The following is a 25,509-nucleotide window of genomic DNA, read 5'->3' on the forward strand; positions in this document are numbered from 1 at the left end:
AAAACCCTCCCACAGAGAAAGATTAGCTTAAAAATATATACTGGTTCTACTGGGAGCCTCCTGAAGATTTTGACTTGTGGAAGGGTCGCTGCCTCCACAGGGACATTTTGTATATATTTGCAGAATACAAATTTTTAAGCCACTAACTTTTTTTTTTTACTGAACTACACTCTACTTCATTGGTTTATTGTAATCTTTTAAAACTTTTTTTTATTGTATAGTGTAGCATATATACAAAGCAAAGAAACAAAAAAGCAATAGTTTTCAAAGCACTCATATTTTTCCTTCTAGCTGCTCCAGAATATAGGTAAGCCACTAAGTTTTACAAGTTTCTAAGTTCAACTTGTCTTTACACTAATACACTTCTTTTAGAAAGGGATTCAAATATTGGATTTGATTTAGACTGGTGTTTCCTTCTACCTCTAAAATTCTCTATTATTGGCAAATAGTAATTTCAGTCATAAGCCTACAGTAAATAAAATAAATGCATTCATCAATACTCCAATGAATCAATTAAAGAGTTAGTCACTACTTTAGTCATTTTCGTAAGTTTTTTTTTCAAGTCTCACCTTTAATTCTACTTTTAGTGCCATCTAGATTTTTCTTTCAGAGCTCATATCAGTAACATGAAAATTAAGAATCCTCTTTTTTTTTTTCCTATAGTTTTAGGTATTGTGTCCCACATCTTGATATTTTCTGTTCAAAACTTTATTCTTCAAAGTCAACTGACATTTCATATTGTGGACATGTTTTTTTATTACTGACTTGACTGCATCTCCATTCTGATATTAATAGCTAAACAGCATTTTCTTTGTCTTGCGTCATGCAGCTCCTTCCTCTTTACATGGGCTTTTTTTCTCTTACTCTCTTTAAAATCTTCTATGACTGACTTACCCTGAAGAGAAAACACAGTGGCATATCCCTTTTTTCAATGTGGGTCAAATCATACTGTTAGGTGGGGGAACAGGGAAGGTCACCATGATTTGAGCTGTATAAAATGTGCCACCCCTTCTAGAAATCACCTAACCCCCTTGCTTAAAAACCACCCGCACCAGGACCCAGTGGCCAACTCAAAACTCCCTACCTGGAGTTCTGTGAGCTCTGCCTGGGAGCGCAGGAATAAAACTCACTCACTACAAGGTTTCTTGGTTTGCCTCTTCTCTCTTTCGCCTCCTAAACCTTTCACATACTCCTCTTGAATCCACTTTGTTACAGCTTTTCTTCTTTCTTCTTCACTCTGCAAACATATTAGCATGTTTAATATCAATAACAGTATTTATAATTTATAACTTCATCTACAAGGAAACAACTTATAAAACACAATTTTCTCTATAGCAGATAAATTTATCTATCAATCCACAAATATAAATATACACATGTATCATGTATGCATAGTTTTAAATCTCACCTATCCTCCAAATATGTTCTCACAATTTGAAAAGTAAGGTATTCATAAAGAAAAGCACTTTAAATCTTTTCAAGAATAAAATGAGAAAAAAACCTAAATACACCCAAACAAACCAATATAAGAATGAAGTCTGATATCTACTTGTAATTAAGATGTCTGAAGAACTATGTTAAATGCTCTAATGGCATTATCTCATTTAATATTTGAAACAACTTCATTAAATTAGTACTTCTGTTATTCCCATTTTACAGATGGGTTACTGAGGCTTACAAAAATTAAGGAACATATCCAAGATCACAGAGCATGGAGGAGGAAAGGATATAGGCCTGAAATCTTGCCCATGAGGCTACTCTTGCCCACTGTTTCAATTAAATAATTGTAAAATTCAAACAGGCTGTATAGAAGGCCATAGGGATATTAAAGGAAAACGGAACCTATCAAGCAGTTTTCACTGTATCATGTTCTATTACCTGTCTGTCATTTGAAGCAGAGGATGTCCTAGTATTTTTTAAAATAAATCCCATCCCCAGTTTTCTTTGTTTTTCTGAGGAGAAAATGGACAGTTCATCAAACAAAGTGTCTGCAAAATGGCAGTGAGATATATACTCATCAAAAGAGCAGGCTGCCACTTCAACAAGGCAACGATGGACCCTTTCTAAAAGGCCAACTTGGAGTAAAGTACTTCGGTATTTGTGATACAACTTTAGGTAAAAGGAAATAAAACATTTCATATAGCATAAAAGGACATTTTCACATTGTGTAAATTTACCCTGGAGCCTATCTTCTTTTGTTAATCTGTATGGCTTTATTTACTAAAAAATTATTTCATATACAATATTTTTCATTCTTTCCAAAATTAACTTCAATTTTAGTCTTCTCCAAAATTTCTTGGTAGTTCTTTTTTATATATCTCAGTTTTCATGTTGTTCTTCAATATTTATTAACCCCCATATAGCCAGGGTTTTAAAAGTGTATTTCTTTAGCATATTAGAAAATACTTCCCAATTATACAGCATTTTGCAGTTGAACTGATCAAATATCTTTCTGATATAAAACTAGAATCAGGCTGGTTTTACTTCATGTCAGTGGAATTAATGAGACTGTGTTTCGAACCGTGTGCTCCATCTGTTAACCTGATCAAATCATGTTTCACTTAATTTGATAGTAGATATGCAGTTTTAGGAAGACTAATGAGCACAGAAGAATGGGCAAACTATACTCTGACATTGTTGCAAAAGTTGCTTTTTTCAGAGGAAGTGTATTTGGATCGAGTATCATGAAGCCAGTCCATAAGGTTGTGGACAACTTAAGGTGGTTAATGCTAAATTTGTATTTGATTCTGAAAAATGCATGTGAACTCTACTCTCTGATACCTAATTTCACTGAGGTTTCCATGATCACTACCATGGGGTGGAGAGCTGGCCTAGGTCATCTCAGAAACAACAATTAGTATCTAACTCCATAATTCTCTCACTTTTTCCCCTTTTTCTGGCAACCCAGGCAGTTGTTATTAAAACTACTTTAGAGGTAGGAGTGGGGGAACAAAACAACCAGATGAAGCTGTCTTCCAAAACATTGCATTTTATTTATGGGCAAGAATTTAATGCCTGTGTTCTTCCCAGTTTTGCTGTAACAACTCATTCTTGGGTCAATGAATGTTTTATAGTTAGCTGTCCATATGGAAGAAGACCCAGGATCAAAGAAAGTACAGTACCCTTTCTGAAATGCCTCACACTCTATTTTCAGGTTACTGCATGTTGATGAGATAAGCATTAATTTAAATTAATATTAAGATCTGAGTTAATTCTTAAGATAATAAGCAAAACTTAGGGCTAAATAGATTTTGGATGCTTATATTTCACCTTCTCTGTGCTGATTTGAAGCTGTTATGTACTCCAGAAAAGCCATGTTCTTTTTCCTAATCCAATCTTGTGAGGGCAGCCATGTTTCTTTTAACCCTGATTCAGTTCTGTGAGGTAGAAACTTCGTATTGTTTCCATGGAGAAGTTACACACTCAGTTGCAGGTATGACATTTTGATTGGATTATTTCCATGGAGATGTGACAGGCTCAATGTGGGTGTGAACTTTTGCTTAGATGAAGGTGTGACCCTGCCCATTTACAGTTTGTCTTGATTAGTTTAATATTGTCCTTTAAAGGGGGAAGCATTCTGGAACATCCTCAGAGACAACAGAAGACCCAGATGTTTAGAGAAGCAGAGAGAAAACATCCCCAGGGAAGCTGTTTGAACAAGATGCCAACCATGTGCCTTCCCAGCTGACAAAGATGTTCTGAACCTGTGGGCCTTTTTCTGAGTCAAGGCATCTTTTTCTGGATGCCTTAGTTTGGACATTTTTATGGCCTTAGAACTGTAAACTTGTAATTTAATGAATTCCCCTTATAAAAGCTGGCCCATTACTGGTGTATTGCATTTAGACAGCATTTAGCAAACTAATACACTCTCATAAGATAACATTTAACATTTACAAGGCTGATAATTATATTTTTTTATTTTTGAGTTTACAATCTCTGTTTATGATCCATCATAGGTATCTTTTATACAATGAAACTATATGCTTGGGATGCAAAGGGCAGAAAAAAAATCTTTCGAATAATATCTTTTGGTGATTATACATTATACATCAATCTAGCCTGGTCCCATTTTGTTGCAAATCTTTTGTGATTCCAATGTATTTTCCAAATATATTCGCTTTGCCTTGTTTTTAAAGAAAAGAAAACTAATATAAATAGCAATAATTCATGTGAAACTCAAAGTTTCTGAGCATTTATTATGTACTAAATACTGTGCTAGTTGCTGAGGATTCACTGGTGAGAAAGACAGGCCCAGTTCCTGTGTATATAAAAGAAAGTCTAGAAAAACATTTTCAGAAATTCAATTCCGATTAAAAAAATTCAAACATTATGCCAAGTATAAAATAATTTTAGATTATCTGCCATTTTGAAATATCTTAAGCAGTCCACTCATTTCTAAGGGCAGATAATGAAGTGTTCTTATTTACTGAAATAAAAAACAAATTATGATAAACAAGGCATATTAAATGGCAATGTAATTCTACATCAGATGTATTTAATAGAAATCAGCAAAACAGACTCGGTAATTAGGAATCATTCATTACTTGATGCCAAAGCCCTCCCAAGCAGGGCGGATGTGTGGGACAGTGGTTAAGGACGTTAATGGAGCTGCCTGACATTGAATTCCGGCTTCACCACTTTTTAATTGTATGACAGATTGTGTGTTCCATCATTTCTACATGAGGATAATGATAGACTTTATTTCATGGGTTGCCACAAAGATTAAAATAAGCTCATATAAGTAAAGTGCTTAGCAAAGTAAGCATTCACATTTTAGTCATTAACCATTATTGATATTATTATTCATTTGGCACTTGTTTACTGCTTAGAAATATCTAGGAGCCCTTAAAATTCAGAGACAAGTAAGACAAGGCCCTTGCTTTACAGTGAGCTTGGCTTCCAGTGAAGGATGGTGGATATACACACACCTATCTATAATAATTCACATACGTGATCATAAATACGTACAAATTGTACCACAGAGAGGAAGGAATAATACCCATAGGGCATAAGAGAGAAGAATGGGAAACATAAAGTTAAGCTTCTTTATTTTAAACAAGATTGCTTTTTGCACCTCTTGAAATAGAAGATTAAAATGCTTCATGGAACTGTAAACTTGATTTTTAAACCAAGAGTAAATAAAATTAAATCAGAGTAAATAAAATTATGCTATAAAACCAAATTTACTGGTATAAAACAGATTAAGAATGAAAATAGAAGATTCAAAATTGGAACGCCATCCCACATAGGAAATAAGTTCAGGAGTTATGGAGAATATTATGAGATCATGTTTTCTGATCTCATAAAAATTTGTTTTGCAAACAGGGAAGGAATTTTTCACCTGAAAATCCTGGGGAAAGGATGGTTTCAGGAACAGCACTGATGAGAGTGGTTTTACCCTCAAATACCAATTTTATCTCAAGTAGCTGACAAGTCCCAAGCACGTGTATGTAATAGAAATGGAATTCACTCATTTTTTTTCTAGACAGAGGTCTTCGGCAGGCAATGCACAGCGCTTAATGCCATATGGAGGTAATTTAACATGAATTTTGCAACACTTGAACAAGCGTCATCATCAGATCTGCTCAATAGAGTTACTGATTTTGTTTCTTTCTAGCATGATGATCTAGTTGTGTAATGGTGCTGTCACCAGATGAGATTAATGACAATAATGATGCGTCTTTTTGCTAAGGACATTATCATAAATCATTGGAATACAGCCCAAGAGAAAAGGTTTCTAGTTAAACATTCTAAATGTTACAAAATGGTTATGAAGCATGAGCTGTTGGAAATAGGCATTGTTTATATTTCAGTTTGAGGAGCATATGGCAAAATGATTATTCATTGACACTGAAGTGGTTTAGCAAATACACACACATGCACACACAAAGAATATCTCGAGAAAAACAGAAAACAATGGTTTCCTACGATACCTATTTCATGTGGTTCCTATTACATTCATACAACTTTGGTTAATTCGTTTAAAAAGCAGGCCTCAGTTTCCTTACTAGAAAGCAGAAATAATAATATTCATCTCAGAATGTTCATGAGATATGTTAACACTGCTCTATAAACTAAAATATATTTCTTCTCTTTTTCTCTTCCTCCCTCTCTTCCTTCCCTACCTGTCCTTCACCTTTTCCTTCATCTATTACATCTTCCTCATTCTCTCCTTTTCCTATCACTAACTTGTCAAAATTTTACCTTCAGGATGCTTTGTAAGGTTGCTTCAGCATCACACAGCTAAAGTTTTAGGTTCCAATTTAATCTATTTCATATCATGAGGTTGTTTATCCTAAAAATCTACCTACCAATCATAACAATATAGTGTCAAGTTGACAATATAATCTCTTGGGTGCTTGGCTTATGAACTTTAATTTTCTTATTTTTTCATAATAACTACTTTGAAACTACTGTGCATGAATTGAGGTTTAAAATATTCAAATGGTACCTAATATAATCACACAATGCATAACACCTACTTTCTTCCCAGCAGTTTTGTGGAAATCCAGTACAAAAAAAGATTTGCAGAACTCATTATAAATTCTAAATGCTACTGAAATACTATATAAAGAAAAATCATGGAAAGTATTCTTGAAGTTTCAATACCAGATTGTTTAATTTATAATTGTTTTCTTTTTTGCAATGCTTTTCAGTTAATCACCAATCACTAATGGTTGGTATAATACTAATTTAGCATCACATACTCATCCATACTGAAAGGATGAGGAGAGATGAGCTTGGCCTAAAATAAGGAAAAGATTGATTTTTAAATAATTAATTAGGAAAACAAAATTTTAAGATATTTTAATCATGTGTGCAGTACATCTCTTAAGTGAAATAGAAAGAATGAAATTCAATTCAATTTTCTCAAAGACATTTTAAATATCCAGTGCTTACTTTTTAAAACAATAATGTAAGACCCAATGAATGATTATAATGTAGGACTGCAGAACTAAGGGATTAGGCTTTCTGTGGCACATTGACTATTACAGCTTAATAGTCAAGGACGGGGCTAAATGGGAGAAGTTGAGGTTTCTTCAAAGGCTAAACTCCTGAAGGTAATAGAGCTGATTACCTGTCAGGAAGAGGAAAATACCAGCGTGTGTTTCCTCTAGTTCCCCATTATTTTGTGCCTGAGTTTTCTTATCTATAAAAATGGTAACGATACTAGTATGTCGCTAACTCATAGAGTTTCTGTAAAGATTACAACTTAAAGAAAACACTTAGAACTGCGCCTGGGCACAAAGGGAGGATAAACAGCGGCGTGGACAGCATTGCCAGGCAGAAATGGATGTGCCGGAGGGTGGCTTCGTTTGCTGTTCAGAACAAGCCTCTCCTCAGTGCCCTCTTCCCACCTGTCCTGCCTTCTCGGCTGCTCTTCTTCTCTTCTTTCCCCTCCTCTCGTGCCCTGACCACCCTGTGGCTATGGCCACTTTTTTTTTTCCTCTCTCACTTGATCCCTTTCTGACTCTGAATTTCTGAATTTTTCTCTCAGGGAATTCCCACCCATCTAATTCTCTCTCCCTCTCTCTGTTCTTGTCCCTCTATCTTCGCTGTTCAAAGTTTTGCTTGTGTTTATTTTAATAAAGTCGACGTCTTCATGATCCATATTCTCAGTTAACTGGAATATGATGGGCACCAGAGGATTTGTCCTTGGAGCTCATGTGGTGTCAAGAGGGCTTTCCAGAGAGGTGCTCTTCAGGGTTGTGGGTAAAAGGATTGCAGTGGTGCCCCCAAGCTACCTATAGGGGAAAGCCACTGATTCCATAGGTTCTTTTGTCATGGGGCACCTGTGTTTTCTACAGAGATACTTTAGCTTCCCTGAGTGGGATGCTGGTTAGGGGTGGATGCTAGCCAGGGTAATTATTGTGTTACTCATTAAGCTATAGCAAGATGCCAGAATACAAATGGGTTTGTGTCTTTATCAATGGAGAATGACAATGAATTGAAAGCTTGAGGCAGGCTGGGATCCAATTGATTGATTGTATAACTGACTTTTTTTTCTTAAAGTGGATCAGTTGTTCATTTCTTTTATTTATAACTAAATAACAAGTAGCTTGAATCCTGCATAATAAAAATGGCTAAAATTTGTTAAATACATACTCTGTGTACTGGTCACTTGAACGGTGCCATCACATGTGGTCTTCTCGCAGTGCTAAGGGATTATTTTTATTTTACACATGAGAAAAGTGAAGGCTCAGAGGATTTATGCAACCTGCCCAAGTTTATACAGGAAGTAAGTGTCAAAATAGGGATTCAAAACTAAATAGTTTCCTTCTAGAACTTAGATGCTTAATCATTATAGATTGATAGTGGGGAGGTTTGTGTGACTGTAACTGCATGGTTTCCTGCAGAAAATTTAGAGCTGGGTGTTCAATAAGATTTTTTAGCTAGAAAATGTAGATGTATTCCTGCAAAATTCTGAGTAGATTTATGTTCCTGAAAGTGCTATACCATATACATTAGCACACATATCTTCTTTCTCATTTGTTCAAGAAATCAATTCAACTAGAGTCTTCCTTTTAATCTCCCTCAGCTTTTTTTAAATAACAATCTAAATTGAGCCTAGCGTATGTAGTTTCTTAGCTGCATGCATATCCAAATAGCAATTTATACCTAAGAAGCAGTCTACTGATAAGAACTCCCATTATATTCTGGGCTGTATTGATTTTCAGTGGGCTGAATGCAGGCAGGTCTTTGGACAATGCTGAATCACCTCAGCTCTTGGGGTTCATCTTGTGGATGAGCATGACCTTACCAAGTAAAACCAATTCTCCGAAGATGAACACCTTTGAGGGCCCCCGCAAGCCATGGCTAATGAAATCAGTACGGAAAAAAGAAAGCCTTATTTTAATATAGTAAAGTTCTCTTCTCTTGAGCATTTGTTTTGGGGGTTGATTTTAAGTGTTCTATTTATTTTCAAACACAGAGAAGCACAATTTCATTCACATGTTTTCTGAATATTGAAGACACTGTAAAGTAAAAAAGACCTCCGTTCATGTACAATATATTCCTAGGGGGAAACAAAAAACTACGAATCAGATGCAACATTTCTAGATTATAGACAAGAAACAAGTATTTACATACTTCCAGAGCTACTTTTGGGTGTTTCATTGTCTAACTAACCTCTTAAGGAAATTGGTGGCATTGACAACGGAAAGTACTGTTTTATCTGTTTTCCACGTGTGAAAGCAATCTATGTGAATAGAAAAGATACTGGAAAATAGGGCTCCATTTCTGGACAGATTTAGATCTACAGAAGTTATACTACCCATGAAATCCTTTGGATGCTCTGAGGACTGTTATTTCTTTGGTAAGACACACAATGTATCTACATAGAAATAGAAGAGAAAAAAATCAAATGAAAAAATGAACAGTAACTTTCATTTTGGAAAATTAAAGCATCTCATTTGTGTGTGACTACAAATGTATGTTTCATCTCTGTAAAAAATTTATAAAATTCTATAGTAAATAACCTACGATTAATTAAAAATTGATTATTTAATTAACCAAGTGAAAAATGCGGGCTAAAGTGAAGTGCTATACATAAAATAGTGTTAAAAAATATTACAGATCTATAAACTAAAAGTGAGGTGCATTAGAGATGAATAAGTCACTAAACCATGAGAAATTTTTATCATCTTTGGCAAAACATGGACTGCCAATATTTATACCAATATTGTCTCTCTCTCTCTTTCTAAATTGGGATATTTATGGATCATAAAGCTATAAAAGTACTCATTGTGAAAGGCAGGAAGAGAAAGCCAAAATTTTAAAAGGTGACATCATTTTTTCTTCATTTTATCTTTTCATTATTCAATTATATGTGCTTGCAAAATAGAGAAAATAACTTTACCTGAAATTAATTAATTGCATGCCCTTTAATTTGGATATTCAAATTACCTAATTCAATGGCAATTGTAATACACATGTAAAAAGAGAGCTTTAGAAAAGACTTCTTTTAAAATCTATTTCATAATCTTTGTTCTTTTCTGATCCTTGCATGAAGAAAAAATGCAATTAATTGAGCCAATTTTGTGACATGAATAACTTTCCTATGTGTTACAATAACAAAAAAGATTAACATAGCTTTTATAAAAGCTATAAGACTTTTAGAAAATTATTCATTATATAAAGAATCATTACTTATAGTTCATATATGACAGCAGTAAAATATTATATTCTGTGGTAAGTATTAAATATAATTTCCGGGATGCTTGTTTATACTGAAAATGCTTCTATCTCTGTTCACTCCCTTATTATATATGTCAAGTGTATTAACTAATTTGAAATACTGCACAAAACAATCTGAAGCACAACTGTGATATTTTAAGTCTTCAAACATTTTACTGGATATGTTTTTATCTTGAACATGTAATACGTTTTCCTCCTTACCTGATAGTGATTGGTTTGTCTTGGCTTAACACTGAAATAATAAATTTAGCAGCCAATAGATGGCACTGGAAGTATTCAAAACATTTTCTTTAGCTTCTGTATTCCATTGAGCATTATTATTTCCAAAAGTAAATGACAATTTATATACTTAAATTAAAAACAAATGCACATTCAAAATGTCCAGGTTGAAAAAATTAAAATATTTAGTTATTATATGCCTGTTGAAAATGCTAGCACCCTAACAAAATGAAAGAAAGCCTTTATTCTCTACCACATCGAAGTTATTAGTGACACTCAAAAATGCCTGATCCCCACCTGCTAGGATTTTTGGGGAAATCTGTAAGGTCACTTGATCTGTGTGATATCTGCAGAGATTTCATTTTTGGTCGTTTTTGCCTGCTAGTGTGATCCTTGTGGTGTGAGGGTTACTGAGAAATGTAATTAAGTCTTTTCATTACTGGTCCTCACCTGGATTTTTCTAAAGCTAACTTCACAAGTAACCTTTTCATTCTCTATAGTAAACAAGCCCATAAAATGTTCAATGAATCACGCAGAGTAAAAGAGAAAATGCATGATAGCACTTCAGCACAGACTGCAGTTAGCAGAGTAATCCATTTATAGGATAGGACTAAATTCCTTTTAAAATTGGCTAACAATGGGCTTCATTATGTAGACTTGGCACAAAAAGATCCCATGTGGAGCGCAGTATTAATGCCATATATACTGGAAGCCAAACTAGCACTGTATCTGTTTAGTTAAGTGAGATCCAGTGTCTGTGACTTTATCTTTGCCTATTTTTTTTTTTTACAGTTACAGCAAGTGTCTCACAAAGCCAGGTGATAGTGTCAGAAAATTGTTATCAGCATGATGCAGCATTAAACATAACAGCTGTTCCATCTTCAGATTACACTCGACCACTTTCACAAAGCTTGATCTTAAAACTACTGAACTATTGAACAAGCCATTGCTTTTATCTAAGGCAAGTTTAAAACATGGTGTTATGAAAATTCAGGACTAGGTGAAACTTACACATAGCTGGGGGAAGCCCACAATTCAGTCTATTTGCTTATGCATAAAATAATAAAACATTCAAGTTGTAAATGTGTTGGCATTTGGTTAATACTATTTGTTTTATATGGGCCATCATCATGAAATAAATGTATAAACATACGGATGTGTTTTTATATGCATAATTCTGGATGAAGTCTCTCACATATACTTATGAAATGAAGCAATATACCTGGGGAGCCTGATACGATGCCTGATTATTTATGGAGTGCTTAGTGTGTGTCAGGGACAGTATTAGGCTCTGCCATTCATTGCTTTATTGCATAGGTTGTGGAACAACTGACAACCAGCTGAAAGAATGTGTTGCCCCTTCCAATACTAAATGTACTTTTCTTCCAATATTAAACTTACTTTTTAGCATTGTATAACACCATCTGCTCCCTGCCTCAATTTCCTCAAAGCACCCTTCTTTAATTTGTGGCTTTAAGAAATCCTTCTACCTGTTCTCCCTCATAGGAATTCTGAATGCCCTAGAAATCATTGTGTAAATGTAATCATAATCCTCCAAATTCCTGTAACCACACAGCTGTATGTGTTATACAAGGAGTAGAACAATTGTTGAATTCTTCCAGTAAAGACTTAATGTGTTTCCATGAGCTCTGGATCACCTGCAATTGAGCTCAGGCATTTCTGTATGTGTCTAAAAGATGTTTGAAGTTAAAATATAAAGGGGTGTGCATATAAATATATAATACATAAAAGAAGCATTGCAGGTGATATTCACTGACTTTTGGAATTCTATAAGGGGAAATTCCTAGGGAGTACTGCAACGTGCATGGCCTGCAGATAAATTTATCTTTGATACAACAGTGTGACTTTTGATGCCTCGAGGGTACAGGATGACAGCATTCACCTTGATGTGCGCATTTTAGTCTTAATGATTTCTCTTTCCTCCTAAAATTAATAGTCTCCCTTTTCTAATAAAGCAACCTATTTTCTTGTTTTGCAGATTAGGTGCAAATTTTAGAGCACAACACATCAATTATAAGAAACTTTGCCTATTACACCATAAGAATGTCAAGTGTTTGTTGCAAATAAATATAGGATTTAACAGATGCATTATAACTTCGATAACTTTAAGATTTGCCAAATTGGGTAACAGGGAATAATCCAAGCTAAGAAGAAATAGGAAATTTAAGAATGTTCAATTCAGTTTACAACAATATAAAAGAAATGTCAAAATAAAGCTATATGTCTTATTCATATCACAGGGAAAAACATATATATCAAACTTGATTTCTTCTCTATGTTTTACAGACTTACTCAGTTTAGTGAGCCCTGAGTTTTGACAGAGAACCACAAATTATAGCTGGTAACCTTGGGTAAGTTACCGAACTTCTCAAACTTTCAGCCATCTTATTTGTATAGAGCCAACCTCATAGAGGTATTGTGAGAATTAAATTTAAAATGCATGTACTATGTGTTCTGGGCTCTCAACATTGATCAACGGACATTTTTGAGTTGACCAGGATTCTTTATGATGTTCTGTACTTGTGAACATAAAGAATCACTGAGGAAATACTGATAAAGTACTCAAGCTAGCTAAACTGCAATGATGCCTTAACTTCAAATCTTATATGTCAGCTAATTAGTCAAAGTTGCATTAGAGTTCAAGCTCTACCCCTTTAGATTTAATTGTTGTTAATAATATTGCTATTAAGAATAATACATTTCCTGTGGCAGTAAAGACACCTTGTCCATTAGGATTGGTCCACAGAAAGTAGTCTTTAAAGAACATGTGCGATCAAGTTTTTTGTTTACTTTAAAACTATTTTTGTTCCACAATCTATTACAAGGGGACTATAGCGATAATTTAACCCCACTACTTCAATTTTTAGTTAACAAGACCAAAGCCGGGAAGAATCAAAGAACTTGCCTAAGATCAATAAATGGATATATGTGCCATTTTGATGCTCCCTAAACATTTTTTATTGCCAAAAATATCGTCAAATAATGGGCACCTTCCTACCTATATCTGATTCCACCTTAACTCATTATTCAGTGAGGTCACCAATAAAAGTGGTACTCAATGGGTACCTTTAATACACACATCACTTGGATATAATTTTCAAGATTGTTACACTCTGAAGGGAAAGCGCGCATGCCAAAGTATCATCACTGTTCACTAATAGAGTTATCTGAGATAAGAATATGTCTCCTGCTTCTCAAAGGACTTTCTCCTACTCCAGAAACTGAGGACTGTGGATTCTGTGGAAACTGGATTCTAACCCTGTCATCCCCAAAAGCAACCAATCATTTCTGCGAAACACGAGTCAAGGAGTGGAGGTGTTCCCACACTTCCCATCTCTGCCCCTCATTTCTGCCCTGGTGCCTCTGTACCCTCCTTAATAACTGAGAGCTTTCCGTACAGCTGTCCATGTGTTTGCATAAAGAACAGCTGGAACATAAAGCATATAGAATCTGATCTTATTGGTCATCTTAGAGTCCTACCCCAATTTCCAGCAGGTGTATGGTACTCAGAACCACCCGCTTTTCTGACTGGCCCTCAATCATGAATGATATATCACCTATGTGCAGCTTTAATAATAATATTTAACCAATCATGCCACATTCCTTGTGTCTGAATAACTGATACCTTGGAATAAGCCTTGATCATCTTTAGCTTCTGACTAAAATCCATTGGCTTCATTTGATTTGACATTTTCTTTGTTGTCTGAAGGAGGCTGATTATGACTCAGGTATACATTTTGAGAATTTGGGGAATGATTACCCACTATTTCAGAAGCTCTGGTCACCAATGTCTCTCTTAATCATTTGGCTTTAAAGAAAATCTAACAATTTACCAGTAATAGGTACAGTTAGAAAATTTTGACAGTAACTTATAATTAGTGAATAGATGTTACCTTGCTATATTTTAATACTGCCATTTACTGTTAAAGTCAGACACAGATGAACAGTGATACTGGACAAAGGTAAAATGCATATCTATATCTATCTATATCTATCTATCTATAGATATAGATATAGATAGATAGATATAGATATATACACAAATATTCCTGAACCCTTTAATGTAATTTGACATCTATAACCCCAGTTTTCATGGAAACTTTGGAAAAAGTTGTAAACATTTACATCTTTTACCTGGCAATGTCAACATTATACAGTACTCATAATCCAGGATAACATGCATATAATGTTAAGGGCTTTTTTCCTTATGATATGGAGGGTTCAACCATAAACATAATCCTGAATACATTCAATATATCAGTATGTTGTTATGTAACTATAATAGAAAACAAACTAATTTCTTATAGTCAGGCTTAATTTGATTTTTATCATAGAATTTCACAAGTAAAGCAAGAGTTGTGTTCCCCCCAGGTGATTCGAAGCCATATTTTGCACTGTGGTTCTGAGAGAAAAAATGTGCTTCATTGATTGCATTTATAGAAATATCATTGGAAATATAGTAAGTGGTGGTAATAAAATATCTTAACTACTTTTGCCCCCCTGACCAGTTTTCATATTTCCACACTGGTGCCACACAACTGATGAGTGCTTATGAACTAAGCTATTCCTTTCAGCATTGCTTTTCCTAGTTTCTTGGAGTGTTTGTAATAATAAGAGTGCTAACAGGCCTGTGATGGAAGAGTGGATAAAGGAAATGATGGAGATGGGAGCACCAAGGATGAAGAGAACCTTAATACACATTGAATCACTTTCTCACCTGGATGTGAATGAGTTAAATATACAATGATAAGATCACACTGTAGAACCATAAGAGGTTACTTAGAAGAATTAGTTCTTCTAGAATCTTGAATCTAGACCGTGACTTTTATTTCTACTATTAGTTCAGTCAAGTCCAAGAAATTGTTATGGTACATTTCTTTTTAACAAAAATCCTATTCCAATTTGGCTGAAGATTCAAAAATAAGTAAGGCAAGACTTTGGCATTAGATGAGTTTTGTGTCTAAGTCTCCAATTTTTTAATCTGCAAAATGCAGTGAGAATTAAATGGGATAATGAATATAGCTGGCACATGTTAAGGACATATGTGATAAATGGTTATCAAGCATAGTAGTAGAGATGTAGTAGTCATTACTGACTCTCAACGCTTATTTATGGAGTACTTTCTATGTTATAAATACACTATTAGACTATTTAATGGTGAACTAAACAGGCATGGTCCCTCTTGAAATTTATGGATTTTGGAAAGGAGGGAAGAGAGGTGGAATGCCAACCATACGTTAATCAAAAACCTTTTGAGTCACATAAAGTATTTTGATATTTATCATAAGAGTAAAGCTAACCATGGAATAATTCTAAGTAAGAGTGAATCATAATAGGAATTGTGTTTTAAAATAAATACCAGACGCAAATTCCTGTTACAGTGTGAATTACAGTGTGAAGGGCTCCATAGACTTTCCCCCAGAAAAATAACTTTAATTGCTGAAAATTATTTAAAAATAAGTATCTCAGGAAATTTTTCTAAGGGCATAAGGCACATAAAAAAAGATTTTATTCAATAATTTCTGCTAAATCTTGGTTAGACCAATGAGAATCTGTAGCATCTGAGCTATGAAAAACTTCCACTTGACCAACTCGTTTCAGCATAAGGAAGCTCTACTCCCAGTGAGTGCAACAAAGAATACAGCATCCCCTGTAGAGCCAGTCTAGGGTGATAGAATTTCCCTGGGAACTGATGGTCACCAGCATTTAGTATTTCTTATCCACATCTCTGTCCCCCACCCACCCTCAGCTCTGTGTTGTAAGTGCTCTAGTCCAAGAAAGAGCAGCTGAGAAGTCTACGAATTGTAACCTCCACCCAACTCCTATGCATAATCTGGAAGCTCCACCCTAGGCATGGAAAGCCAAGGATACTGAGTACCAATTATTTTCACTTCAGCTTACTCATAGAATGAAGTTTCCATATAGCAGGAGAGTGAAGCCAAAACTCTCCCCTCCACACTCCCAGCTGCAGAGCAGTGACAGAAGTTTTTCCCAAAGGGGAACAGGCAGGTGGTAAGAACAAAGAGTTCCATAGTGTCCCCAAGGGAATCAACTTGATTTAGAACAGAGAATAGGGAAGTTCAAGACTAAGGGTGCTGTCTAAAACAGTAGAGATTTTTGTGGTAAGAAATTAAGAGTGGCACCACTGGAGCAACAAGCTGAACTATAGACCAACTGGAAGTTTAACCAGGAAAAGAGACAGCTAAGAAGAGCCCTCCTTGGATTGGAACAAGGCTCAAAGATTATACCTGCAAAGGGGATGAGTTTAATTGAATCAGATTATACAAAAATTTATACTCCAGGGCATTGTTGAAAATAACAGAGCAATCATCTGGTAATTAGTGGAGATTAACAGCTGAGTATCATATCAATAGAGATAAAGAGTTAACAAAGAGATCAAGGAAAGAAACAGCCAAATAGAGCCTTGTCATCTCAGTTTTTGCACAAGCCCAAGTCTACGCTCTCTGAGGAAGCAACATCAAAGGTTGTACACTGTACAGACTTTGTGAAAATAAGCTAGTCAAGTCACTAAACAACGAGTAACCAACAGCAACTACCCTGGTGCAGCGGGGAAGATCAGTATCCAGATTTGACACAATATATTTTCTAAAATATCCAGTTTTTAATAAAAAAACTATGAAACATACAAAAAAACAGGAAAGTAAAACCTATCCACGGAAACAACAACAACAAAACACAATAAAAACAGACAACACAACTACTTTTCAGAGGGGCCAAATGTCAGACCAATCAGGTAAATACTTCAAAGTAGCTATTATAAATGTTTGAAAAATTAAAGTAAGCCTTACTTAAAGAAATAAAGGTAGATACAAAAATAAAATAACCAAATAAAAATTCGTGGAGTTGAAAGTTGTTATACTTGTGGTAAAAATTATACCAGAACAAAAATTTAGTTGCAGGGCCCAAGAGTATTTCAGCAGGCAGAATAAAGAATCAGTCACCTTGAATACTGATTAATAAATACTAACCAATCTGGAAAACAGAGGGAAAAATAATGAAGAAAAGTAAACAGAGTCTCAGGAAAATGTGGAATATCACTAAGCATATCAACATCTGGGAAATGGTAGTACTAGAAGAAGAGAGAGAGGAAGTAGTAGAAAATATATTCAAATTATAATGGCTGGGAAATTTCAAATTTGTTGAAAAGGCATGAATCAACACACCCAAGATCATCACCAAACTCCAAGAAGGAGAAATGCACAGAGATCCATACCAGGACACGTCATAGTAAAAAGGTTGAAAGCAAAAGACAAAGAGAAAATCTTCAAAGCAATAAGAACAAAAGTACTCCTCATATAGAAGATTTGCAGCTGACTTCTTTGCAGAAACATTGGAGACCAGAAGGCAATTGGATGACATACGAAAATTGCCAAAATAAAAATCAAAGCAAAACATTATCAACAAGAATCTTACAATCAGCAAAATTATCTTTCAAAAAATGAAGATGTAATAAAGACATGCCCTCAATAAACAAAACCAGATAAATTGTTTCTATAAGGCCCCATTTTATAAGAAATATTAAAGGAAATTCTTCAGGTTGCAGTAAGTGACCCAGACAGTAATACTTAAAACAAAGTGCTGGAAAAGATAAGGTAATTATAAAAGGCAGTATAATTGCATACTTCTTTGTTTAACTTATGTGAAAAGCGATTGTACAAAACAATGTCATAACTATCAAAAATTTTTGTATGCTGCCTCCACATCCATCTTACTTTGGCTAAACCACATGCTTTAACATTGACGTTTGACCTAGTTAATAAACAGCTTTCCAACTCTGGCACAAAAACTCCACAGAGTCCAAATCTGCATCTGTGGATATCACCCATTCATCTCACCCAAAGCCCAAAGCTGTGCCAAATGATAGGCTAACCATCCCTATTGCCCACAGACCCCCAGTCATTTTCCCTTTTTTTGTACATTTAAAGTAACCAATCCTTGACTTGCATGGGAAATCTACTAATCTCCACCCCTGAACCACAATAAAGGAACAAGCCCACAGGTCCCTCTCTGCCCACCTACTGGCTGAACAACCCAAGCCAGTCATACTTCCCATCAACACCTTGTGGCTTCCCTCTCTCTCTCTGGGACCTGCATGTAACAAACCTTTTTCTCAAGAATTATGTCCTTGGTTTTCCCATTGTATCACACCTGACCCCTGCCGGACCCAAATTTAAAAATCTAACTTAACTAGTATGAAACAACAATATATAGCTAATTGTATTATTGGTGCTATGACATGCAGATATGTAATTATTGACAACAATAGCACAAAGGTGTCGGTGGGAGCAATGCCATATTAGAATAAGGAAATGATATTAGATGGCAATTTGAATCCACAAGAACAAATTAAAAGAACCAGAAATGGTAAATAACAGGTTGATCTTTTATTAACAAACTCGATAAATATATACTTGCTTCTCTTTTTTCCCTCATCATCTTTAAGGTATTTAATCATTATAACGATGTGTTATTGGGTTTTGCTATATGTACATTTATCCTAAATCTGTAGCAATCTTCTTTGCTTCTGTAGCAACTTAACTTCAATAGTATGCACAAATAATGTTACTATACCCCTCCATCCCCCACCTTTATGTAATTCTTGTTACAGATTACGTTTGTACATTATGTGTCCAAAACCACTGATTTCTCATTACATTGTATACAGTGCCTATTAGATCCTATAGTAGTAAGAGAGGTGTTACAAACCAAAAATACAATAGCATTGGCCTTTATATTTACCCAAGTTGTTACCCCTACCAGAGATCTTTATTTCTTCATGTGGCTTTGATCTCTTATCTATTGTCCTTTCCTTTTAACCTGCAGAGCTCTCTTTGGCATCTCTTGTAGGGCTGATCTAGTGATAACAAAGTCCCTCAGCTTTTATTAATTTGGAAATGTCTTCATCTCACCCTCATTTCTGAAAGTCAGTTTTGCCTGATATATAATTATTCAGTTAGCATTTTTTTTTTGATGAAACTTTAGAGGTGTCATCTATTGCCTTTTTGCCACAAAGAAATCTTATCCTGACTCAATCTACCACATGGACTATGCATTTTTAAATGTGTATTTAGGTAGTAAACTTAGGAAATAGAATTGGATATAACTTAAAAATGTGTGTGTAAGATAAATATGCATTCTCTGTATACCTTCTGAAATCAACCATAGAAAACATTAGTTTGAAAATTTTTAAACTGGAAAGATTTTAAAAGGTTACATAATAAACTACTTTATTTTTTATAAATCCCAAAATAACTCTTGAGGTGCGATCTTCAACAATTAGTTTAATGTATGAAAACGGGCAAATCTAGTGTTTACTTTTCAAGTTATTTTGTTCTTTCTTTAAAAATTAAAACAAAAAGACAAAACCCAAAACTACAATTCCACTGAACACTTCAATTATAAAGACTAGTAATAAATGGGTGATATGATTTCACTTCACAATAATTGCTGATTCCAGGTAAGACAAATTGATAATTCATGCCATGCAGCTCTTAGAATGATGTCCTGAGAAATGGACATGCTGATTAAATGTGTAGTTCCATAATGGCCTTGCAGCCTTCATAGAAACATTCCATTTATAGTGTAAATTTAGCACAAGTTCAAAAAAGTCCCTAACAATCATATAGAAAGATGGACATTCTAACATGTAGCAGTGCAAATAAGACAAAAAACAAACAAGCAAAACCACAGAGGAGGTATGGGTATAAAAATATTAGGCATAATATTCCTAGCAGAAATACAAGCTGGGAGTTGGATGGGGGTTATAATTTCAAATTCTTTCTGCTGTGAAAACAGCAAAATCTTAGAGCCACATGTCTCGGATACATAATTTAAACCACCCTAGTCATTCCTGAGGTCCTGTTGGGAGAAAATAACCACTGCTAAATGGTTTATTTAGGAACTAATTTGTGGAGATTAATGCAAATATTTTGGAATTAAATTCTCCAGAAAGGTACAGGCGTGACAATTTACTTATATACATGCTGAATATCCTGGATTCTTTCTCCTGATCTTAGTCAGAGTGCTGCTTCTGAAGCAAATAGCAGCCCTGCCTGTGGTACATACTAGAACATTTTTCCTGCAACAGTAACAGAGAAACTGTAAATGTTCCGCTCACCTACAAAGTACATTGTTGTCAAACTGCCAGCTCCATTGCCCTCTATCCACTGGCAAGGGCATGTTTGCACCATATTTAAGTAGGTAATTGCTTTCTTGGCTACTTATTCCCTAGAACTTTCAGCATCATGCCAGATTGGTATCTAGCATGTGACTAAATGTTTAACCTTTGTCTGAAATATCCAAACTTTCTTAGTCAATTTTAACATTACATCGTATTCATTTATTCACTCACCAAACTTATTAGGGGCCTCTGATAGGCTAGGCACCATGTTGGGTTCGGGGTATACTGGTAAGTGGAATAGGTATCTTCCATGTCTTTATAAAACTAAAAGTTTTGGGATAAGTACTGAGTTTCATTTGGGTTGTGTCTAACAAATAGACATTTAGTATTTCCCAAACCTCTCTCTATTCCAACCGCGCCCCCCCACCCATTATTTTACTTTAATTTAGATCTTTGCAATTTTGGGATCATTAATCACAATGACCTCCTACCTTGTGTCTAGTCTCAGAACTTTTGCAGTCAATCCTTAAAATTGCTACTAGACATTGCTAAAATAATTAAAATCCTCTAATGACATCCAATCGTCTACAAGATAACTACTAAATTTAGTGCATAATTTATGACTTATGATGAACTGGTTTCTGACAGATTTAACAATTACCTTTCCTTTGACCCAAGAAACATGGGAAAACTGTTTTTTCTATTGTATTTCTTCACTAGTTATTACCTGCGTGATTTGTGGCTCATTATCTTTTCTGAGCTTCAGTATTCTGATCTTTAAAATGTGGCCAATATTTCATTCTTCAGGCAATATTTTATGTTTTATAAAATAAAACAATAAGAGCTAGCACTTGAACCAAACTCTCAGTATTTCAGTTCAGCTTCTGCTCTAGCCTTGTTTTCTTTCTTTTTTGTGGGACAGTTTTCTCTAGTTGTTTCTTCAATTGCCTCATTCTCTTTCCCCTTGACTGTTTCTTGAAACATCTCACCTCTCCATCATCATCATCCTCCAGCTGACTCCCGTTTTACTAAGTTCAATCATTGTCTTCTCTGATAATCTCTTCTTGATCCCCAGGTCGTTTTTTCTTGTTCTATTTTCTGAAAAAATCCTCTGCATACTTACCTGACTTCTTTTTCTCTCCTTATTAGGCAACAAAACTCTTTGGAGCATGAGGTAAGATGACCAGCAACTTTGTTATCTCTACATCTATCTAGTAACTCAGGCTCCCCTTGTAGATTAAAAGTAGGTAAATCAGTAGAATGATGCAAACAAGTCAATTTTTTTATTGAACGTTGGCCACTTGTGACTTGTTGGATCACACTTAAATCCTGCTCTCAAAAAACTTGTCACCTAGTGAGGAAAAGGAGAAGTGTTTACAGATAACCAGAAAAGAAGGAGTACTATTACACAAACTATGAGATAGAAACCAATATCGGTGGTAGCTCATGGGAGAAAAAAAATCACACTGACTTGAAAGCAATCTGAACAAACCTCAAGGAGACAGGTTTAAATGGAATATTAAAGAATGGCAATGATTTACAAAAGCAGATAACTGAATAGACATAAATTATCAGCTCATTTTGTATTTATATATTCAAATAGAAAGTTGCGTAGGATAGCAACTTAAATCATTTTCTACTTTTTAAATTTACTAAGTCATGAGTGTTATATATGATAATATTTCAGTCAGAAGATTATCAATAAACTCATTTAAAGGTAAAGCAATTCACATACCCTATAGATAGAATCAATATCTTGCAATTTTTTCCTATTCATGAAAGTTCCTTGCTTAACTGAAATTAATTTGTTTTAAAATGTGATCGATAAATGTTAAAAGATTAACCAATCCAAAGTCAGATTAAGGCTCATCAGAAGAATAAATGATAAGTATTTGTACTCTTGCTACCTGATGTATGCTGCAAGCTGAAAAAATAATGAGACTATTTTGTCCTAATAATAAATGAATAACTCCTAATCATGCTCAATTCGTATGCTTTTCTGATTACAGAGTCAGCAAATGGTTCTCCACATTAATGGAGAGCAGCCTCAGCATCCCTTAGATGCTGGGATTAGACAACCACACTTTGGGGAGTTTTCTTGCTACCACTGCAGTTGTGAGAATGATATGAGAAGAAAGAAGAGGTAGACTAGATCAGAAAAATAATTTTGAACTTTCTTCAGGTGACTTTCATTTCTGAGCTCCAAATGCCCTTTTAATATTATATTTTATTATATTTTGATTTCCTTGATTTAACACGTTTTTATTAAAAAGTTATTCACAGGGTAGGATTAGTGCTGTGGGGTCAGTGACTAGGGAGTGTGAGAGAGGAGACAAACTACAGGGCATAATATGGCAAGAAGGGGTTGCAGAGTGATAGCCCATGGCTTGCAGCTGCCTCCCACATTTTGTTTTTATTTGACCTGCTCAGTGTCTTAAAGAGCTGGATTAACTACTGACATTTAAAAATGGAGAGGATTGCATAAAAATTGGGGTCATCAGCTTCTATTGAAAAATTCAAGATTTGGTAATGTTAACCCACATTCCTCTGTAGTAGCCACCTCCTGGAATAGGAGCTGCTTCCCCTTTTCGACAGGATGCCTCATTCCAGCTTGTCACATTCCCTGGCTTCTCCCTATTGTCATATACCCACAGGGTTCACAGAGTCATGTCACTTGCCTGATACCTGCATGCACTTGAGTTTGGAAATCTTGTCATGAGTGTTAAAAGTATGGGTTCTGTCCCAGGATCTTACCGCCAGCATTCCAATTTCAGCTTGCTCACTTATTCTGTGATCTTGTTATTTAACCTCTCTGAGCCTCTGTTGCCTCATCTGTAAAATGGGAAAGTAGTTGTACCTGAAAGGTTGTTGGAAGGATTGGATGAAATAATGAGTAAGATCAGCGTATGGCACATTGTGTTTTAAAAAATAATTATTGTGTACACCTTTCTGATGTGTAGGTACTACATTAAAATCTCCTGGAATGTCTAGTAAAAATGCAGATTATCATGCCAGTTCCCAGATCTGCAGAAGCAGAATCTCCTAGAACATGCCCAGGAATAGTGTGCCCTTTAGAAGTCCTCCAGGTAATTCATGTAAGGACCAGTGTGAAAAACCACTGGTTCTGGAACATGAAAGCAAAATGCGTAACTACTACTAAACTCCACAAAATTGGAAAATCATTTAAACACCATTGGTCTCAGGTTTCCTAATTGTAAAATGAAGCATAGAAGAGATAAAGCCCAGATGGGTATCAGAAGAAGCAAAGTCAGCTTTTCAATACAGGAAATAGAAGGAAAGACAGTTACAGGGTGGTAGAATAAAATAGCAGTTTTCAGATCTTCATGGGAGTCTCAGGTTTCAAAAGGTGCCACGGGAGACACAATAGGTTTGGGGTGGGGGGGAACCTGGTGGGCCAGGCTACTTCAAATAGAATTTCAGCCCCGCTTTTATCTATTCTACTTACTGACATGACATGAAACATTTCAGTGGAAAGGGAGATCAGTTTTGGTTTAGCTTGTGCTTTAATTTTCAACTATTGCTTAAGTAATGGGAATAGCAGGTTTAGGAGTTTTGTTTTTGTTTTTGTTTTTGAGGATGCAAAACCCAAGCATAGATAGGAAACACCAAATATGAAAGTGCTAGAAAAAGATGGATAGTAAATGATCAATAAGGTGATAAATTTCAGATATCAGAAAATGCGAGGAGGATTGGGGACATAGGCTCAGGTAGGATCTTTCTTTGGTAAAGCAAGAGGGATGCTTTTCTTTCCTAGGATATAAGAGGAAAAAATAGAGACAAATGAGAAACTATGTGGATTCCGGCAAGGGGAAGAGGGAAGTTGAGATGACCTGTATCTTCAGAGAAGAGGAAAAGGCATGTGACTTTCAAAGAAATTTCAGAGACAAGTGGAAATGTAGAAATAATCTAGAGCAGCCAACGTGGAAATAATAATAGTAATAAAAATAAAAATATTAATAATAACAATAATGTAATGAATTATAGCCATTAACCTATCCTGAGCACTGACTTTTACTCACATGAATTACCTCAGAAACTAAGTGCTACATTCACTAACTTATGAAATAGACATCATTATTGTCCCATTTTATAGGTGATAAAACTGAGGCTCAGAGAAGTAAGTGACTTGACTAATGTCGTGCAGCTACTAGGTGTTGGAGCTGAAAATCAAATCCAGGTAGTCTGACACAAGAACCCATGTGTTTAGCACCCTTCTCGGTATTATAAAGAGTTAACTAAAGATAACTGAAATCATTGCTAAGCACTTTCAATATTGAAGCTGATATTAAACAATTGTAGCCAGGACCACTGCATATGGTTGGACAGTTTGTGCCCTTCTCAATGGTGCCGTATCCTAGAGGATGCCATTTACATCACATGCATTATAGATTTGTATATTTTATACATTTTGTTCCATCAGACAACAGTAACTTGTCTTGATGAAGAGACACCTTTCTCTAATTCAAACAAAGGCATCAGGTAGGCAAAAGACAACACCTTTTCTGTTAACATAATTGAGCTAGATTTTATTTTAGCCAAGCACAAGCAGAATGACAGGGAATGTACAATGTGGGCTGTGAAATTTATTCGAGATTAAGAATTAGTAAAGTAATTACCGTTGAAGGATGAGAAAGAAAGATGACCTCTCTAATGTCAGTGAAAACACCGTTGAGTCAAGTGTACTGGAATCTGTGCTCCATGGGGGGTGGAAAATGTGGTTAGAGGACGGTAAATAACTAGGAGAGCAGATATGGGAGAGCAGATATGGGTTGAGATCAGAGGTTATGACAAAAGCACAGAACATACACAATGAAAGCAAATACCAGAAAAAGGTAGAAAGATGTGACTGGAGTTTGAAACACTTGATAAGGCAGAACTCAACAGAGCACATACTATAAAATTATGATTCC

The 25,509-nt window shown here is 35.2% G+C and overlaps 1 long non-coding RNA gene across 1 annotated transcript; it reads left to right on the top strand.

Annotated features, from left to right (window-relative positions):
• The first annotated feature begins 12,721 nt into the window (after positions 1 to 12,721).
• Positions 12,722 to 24,518, top strand: LOC143690136 (uncharacterized). Its single transcript, XR_013179002.1, has 4 exons — positions 12,722 to 12,788; positions 21,728 to 21,752; positions 22,588 to 22,760; positions 24,354 to 24,518. It is a non-coding gene; the product is annotated as an uncharacterized LOC143690136 (long non-coding RNA).
• Positions 24,519 to 25,509: the final 991 nt, after the last annotated feature.

Source organism: Tamandua tetradactyla, chromosome 7 (genome assembly GCF_023851605.1).
Source record: "Tamandua tetradactyla isolate mTamTet1 chromosome 7, mTamTet1.pri, whole genome shotgun sequence".
NCBI classification, from domain to species: domain Eukaryota; kingdom Metazoa; phylum Chordata; class Mammalia; order Pilosa; family Myrmecophagidae; genus Tamandua; species Tamandua tetradactyla.